Source organism: Erinaceus europaeus, chromosome X (genome assembly GCF_950295315.1).
Source record: "Erinaceus europaeus chromosome X, mEriEur2.1, whole genome shotgun sequence".
Taxonomy (NCBI): Eukaryota; Metazoa; Chordata; class Mammalia; order Eulipotyphla; family Erinaceidae; genus Erinaceus; species Erinaceus europaeus.
The window spans coordinates 69,750,080-69,756,175 of record NC_080185.1 but is presented as its reverse complement, the minus strand read 5'-3'; positions in this window follow the sequence as shown (position 1 = coordinate 69,756,175).

Here is a 6,096-nt window from a genome sequence, read left to right as displayed (position 1 = left end):
GGCACTCAAGCAAATTCAAATGTCCCTGGAAACAAATGAAAATGAAGACACAAGCTATCAAAATATTTGGGACACAGCTAAATAAGTAATGAGAGGGAAACTTATAGCCATACAATCACACATTAGTGAACAAGAAAAACTCAAATAAACAAACTTATTGCACAACTTAAGGACTTAGAGGAAGAGGTACAAAGGAACCCTAAAGCAACCAGAAGGATGTATATCACTAAAACTAGAGCAGAAATAAACAACATCGAAAAAAGAGAACCATAAAAAAGATCAATGTAGCCAAATGTTGGTTCTTTGAAAAATTAAACAAAATTGACAAGCCTCTATCCAGACTCACTAAAAAAATAAAAAAGGGAAGAAGACTCAAATAAATAGAATTGTAAATGATAGAGGAGATAACACAACTGACACCACAGAAATCCAGAAAAATCATATGAAATTTGTATGAAAAACTATACACCACCAAGCTAGAGAATCTGGAAGAAATATAAGAATTCCTAGAATCATATATCCTTCCAAAACTGAACCAAGAAGAACCACAAAACCTAAATGAACCAGTCACAGACAAATAAATTGAATTAGTTGTTAAGAATCTTCCCAACAACAAAAGTCCTGGATCATGGACCAGATGGCTTTACAAACAAATTCTACAAAAACTTCAGGAAACAGTTAATACCTATACTTCTAAAGCTCTTCCACAAGATTGAAGAAACAGGAAGACTCCCTTCCACCTTCTATGAAGCCAAAATCACTCTGATACCAAAAGCAGACAGGGACACAACAAAAAGGAAAACTACAGACCAATATCTCTGATGAACATAGATGCTAAAATATTAAACAAGATTCTGGCCAACCAGATACAGCAGTATATCAAAAAGATTGTTCATTATGACCAAGTGAAATTTATCCCAGGAATGCAAGGCTGGTTCAACATATGTAATCCAATCAATGTCATTCACCACATCAATAAAAGCAAAACCAAAAACCACATGATTATCTCAATAGATGCAGAAAAAGCCTTTGAGAAAAGTCAACACCGATTCATACTCAAAACACTGCAAAAAATGGGAATACATGGGAAATTCCTCGAGAGAGTGCATTCCATGTACAGTAAACCTACAGCCAACATACTCGAACAGAAACTGAAAGCATTCCCCCTCAGTTTGGGGACTAGACAGGGCTGTCCATTATCACCATTACACTTCAAAATAGTATTGGAAGTTCTTGCCATAGCAATAAGGAGAATAAAAGGAATCGAAGGAATGGAGATTGGAAGGGAAGAAGTCAAGCTCTCACTATTTGCAGATGATATGATAGTCTACATAGAAAAACCTAGAGAATCCAGCAGAAAACTACTGGAAGTTATTAGGCAATATAGCAAGATGTCAAGCTACAAAATCAATGTACAAAAATCAGTGGCATTTCTTTATTCAAACATTAAATCATAAAAGAGGATATACGGAAATCACTCCCATTCACTGTTGCAGTAAAATCAATAAATAAAATACCTAAGAATAAACTTGACTAAAGAAGTGAAAGACTTGTATACTCAAAACTATGAGTCACTATTCAAGGAAACAGAAAATGATACCAGGAAATGGAAAGATACCCCTGTTCATGGATTGGAAAAATTAATATAATCAAAACGAATATTCTCCTATGAGCCTTATACAAATTTGATGTGATATCCATCAATGTTTCACCAAGCTTCTTTTATAGAATAGAACTAAAATTACAGTCATTTATCTGGAACCATAAAACACTTAGGATCACTAAAACAATCTTGAGGAAAAGAAAGAGAAGTGGACGCATCACACTCCCAGATCTCAGACAATATTATAAGGCCACCATCATCAAAACAGCCTGGTACAGGAACACAAATAGGCACACAGACAAGGGGAACAGAACTGAAAGTCCAGAACTAACTGCCCACACCTATGGATATCTAATATTTGATGAGGAATCCCAAAGTATTAAATGGAGAAAGGAGACTCTCTTCAATAAATGGTGCTGGGAAAACTGGGTTGAAACATTCAGAGGAATGAAACTGAACCACTTTATCTCACAAGAAACACAAGTCAATTCCAAATGGATCAAGGACCTGGATGTTAGACCAGAAACTATCAAATACTTAGAGGAAAACATTGGTGGAACACTTTCCTACCTTAACCTCAAGGACATCTTTGATGCTACAACCCCAATTGCAAGGAATACTAAAGCAGAAACAAATGTATGGGACTACATCAAATTGAAAAGCTTCTGCATAGCCAAAAAAACCATCACACAAGTCTATGGCCATAGCACACTGAACACATTCAATCTCCTCTGATCTCGGAAGCTGTTCAGGGTTGGGCCTGGTTAGTACTTGGGTGGGAAACCATCACCCAAACAAAGAGACCATCATGGAGTGGGAGAAGATCTACACATGCCATACATCAGACAAGAGATTAATAACCAAAATATGCAAGCAAAATATACAGAAAACTTAGAAACAAAAAAGCAAATGACCCCATCCAAAACAGGCAGAGGATGTGAACAGAACACACACTACAGAAGAGATCCAAAAGGCTAACAAATGCATGAAAAATTGCTCCAGGTCACTGACTGTCAGGGAAATTCAAATAAAGACAACATTGAGATACCAACTCACCCCTGTGAGAATGACATACATTAAAAAAGGACAGTAGCAACAAATGCTGGAGAGGTTGTGGGAACAAAGGAACCCTCCTGAACTGCTGGTGGGATTGTAAATTGATCCAACCTCTGTGGAGAACAGTTTGGAGAATTCTCACAAGTCTAGACATGAACCTTCCATATGATCCAGTAATTCCTCTCATAGGGATATGTGCCAAGGACTCCATAACACCCAACCAAAAAAATATATGTACACCTGTGTTCATAGTATCACAGTTCATAATACCTAAAACCTGGAAGCAGCCCAGGTGCCCAAGAACAAATGATTGGATGAGAAAACTGTGTATATATACACAATGGAATAATACAGAGCTATTAAGAACAATGAACCCACCTTCTCTGACCCATCTGGATGGAGCTAGAAGGAATTATGTTAATGAGCTAAGTAAGTCAGAAAGACAAAGATGATTATGGGATGATCCCACTCATAAACAGAAGTTGAGAAAGAAGAACAGAAAAGGAAACTAAAAGCAGGATGTCACTAAATTTGGAATAGGGCACCAAAGTAAAAATCTCTGAGTTGAGGGTGAGGGTGGATTTTTGACTTCACTGGAGGTGGGGGGTGACAGCGGAGGATGGGATGGAACACAGTCTTTTGGTGGTGGGAATGGTTTTTATGTACACTCTATTAATTTGTAGTCATATCAATCACTAATTAATATGAGAGAGTAAAAATTGACTGAATATCTCAAACTTATTAATTCACAGACCAAGCCTGTGTCTCTGATATGTTGACTCTATTAAAAGCTTGCACCAAGAAGACCAGAAGCATCTGGTGGCACAGCTATATACAAATAATATCAAAGGACATAAATTATGGTGATGTTGTGTATGATACAACAAATCCTAATAAAGGGATCTTTCAAAGTTAACCCAATTGCCAAATAATGTTATTACAGCAATAACTTTCTATTGCCTTCTTAAACCCTAAAATAGCAGGAACTTCCCACTTCTTCAATAGAGCCTGTATTTCCCTCAATCCTGGAACCTCTAAAGTTGGGCTCACTTTCCTGCATGCTTATCTCAATTCATTCCAAACGATATCACTTGCTGATCCCAACCTAATCAATGCAGTGAGTACCTCCTCAGCATGCTGCACTTCAGACTGTGTCCATAGATGTCAAGTATGGAATGTCAACCCTTCAGCCTCATTTCTTGGGTGAGACTTTTCCTTTCATAGGATTCTCTAATTCCATTTCAGGGGTTCAGTTCCTAACAAAGTCCCAAAAACTAGATATAGACCAGTTCTCATCAGATAGAACATATGTTCATATGTATCCATAAATTAGTACAAAATATATACCTGAAAGCAAAAGTACACAATTGTCTGCAGTGAGTCAGTATAAACTTCCTAATGAAATAGTGTCTTCTTAGACATAGATACCCTCCTCACCTACTTCCTATTACAGTTCTCTCACTCACTCCAAACCTAGCCTTATCAAAGCAAGGACTGCAAAACCTGAATAAGGGCAAAAGGTTGGCATACTTTAATGATGACCCTTAGTCACTATCAGGCCACCCCATTAGCTGTGGCCCTAATCGGGGAGTCCTGAGATTTTCAAACAGACATGATGGGCCTAGATCTCAAATAAATCCCTCTTCCCAATGTTAAATTTGGAATAGGGCACCAAAGTAAAAATCTCTGAGTTGATCATCTCTATCAGGAACAACAAAATAGACCCCTTTGTGGGCCCCCATAAGACTTTGCTCTCAACTTGGATCAACAATGGTAGAGAATGTTCCATCCTCTGAAAGGAGGTTGGACAACATACTCTCTGCTACACCTGAGGAATATCAGTCCTGAAATTAGGGTAGCTTGGAATGTTCCTACTCATGACCACAGAATGTCAACTCAGATCTAGAGGAATGCAGAGGTCACATAGGCTTCTAAGCTGAATGTGGGCCCTAGATCAGATTAAACTGATCGGGTTTACAGTCAACAATATTTATACACCTTTCCCATATTTGGGAGCTACTCTCTTCCGTGATCCATCTTTCGGTCTTTTTTCCAGTCATGACATCATCTCCCCAGTCAATAACTTGGATCAGGTTTCAAGCTCATGGAAAAAAAAAACTAGTATAGTCACGGGCCCTTTGGTGTGTAACTAAAATAGGCCTACAAGCTACTTACAAAATGGAGACCCCCCAACTCTTCATCTGCACTCTTCCAGCCTTTAGGTTCAAGATTAGTCAACAACTTGTTTGGCTTTGTATGTTAACTCTCTTTTCACCCACCAGGTTCCAGATGCTAACAGGATGCCAACCAGACTTTCCTGGGCAGACAATCTCACCAATGTGTTCTGGATTCATGATTCCCCAGAGCCCCACCCCACTAGGAACAGAGAGAGGCAGGGTGGGAGTATGGATTGACCTGCCAATGCCCATGTTCAGTGGGGAAGCAATTACAGAAGGCAGACCTTCCAACTTCTTCACCCCATAATGACCCTGGGACCATACTCCCAGAGGGATAAAGAATAAGGAAGCTATCAGGGGAGATGATGGGATACGGTGATCTGGTAGTTGGAACTGTGTAGAGTTGTACCCCTCTTATCCTATGGTTTTGTCAGTCTTTCTTTTTTTATAAATAAAAAACCTTTGTGCTGAGTAAAACTTAGAATAATCTCAACCAAGATTCTTTGACATATTTAAAAGAGTATAATACATCCCATCTACAACAGTACTGGCACCAGTTAAATAGTGTACATATTAAAATGAGCCAAAAATGAAATAATGAAATAAAACATTATGCTTGATATAAGGTTTGGTGAAGAGAAAATAATAGATATGGGAGTGAGTGTAAGATGTAAAATAGGCTGAACAATGGGATAGTAAATGTTGTTATATGAGCCTGGATCTAAATTCAAGCTCTTCAACAAGTATTATGAGACCTGATTAGGTTACCAAATCTTTTGAACCCATTACTTCATAAGTGTATATAATAGTTATATTATAGAATTTGTAGAGAAAAAATGTCTTTCACAGAGGCTAAATTAACAAAAATGAGCTCAATTAATTTTAACTGGGATTCTTAAGCATATGTAAAATATTTTACATATATGAGACTTGAGCATCTCATTATGACAGCTCATTTTAGCATTACAATTTATATGTGTATGCGAAAGAAGTGTAAATGGGAATCATGAATTATTTTAGAACTGGACTATAAGAAAATAAGGAATGGTTGGGACATGTACTTGTAATACATTAAGTGCTATTAGGGTGAGTGTTGGGTATACAATCAAAATAATTCTAACTTCTTGCTTTACTATCTAAAGTTCTTGGAGAGGAGGAAATACAATGATGGTCATATTGGTCCTGTTTCATCCATTCCTCAACATATATAGGAGTGCACAGGCACATAGATTCATGCATTATGACTTCATCAATATGATG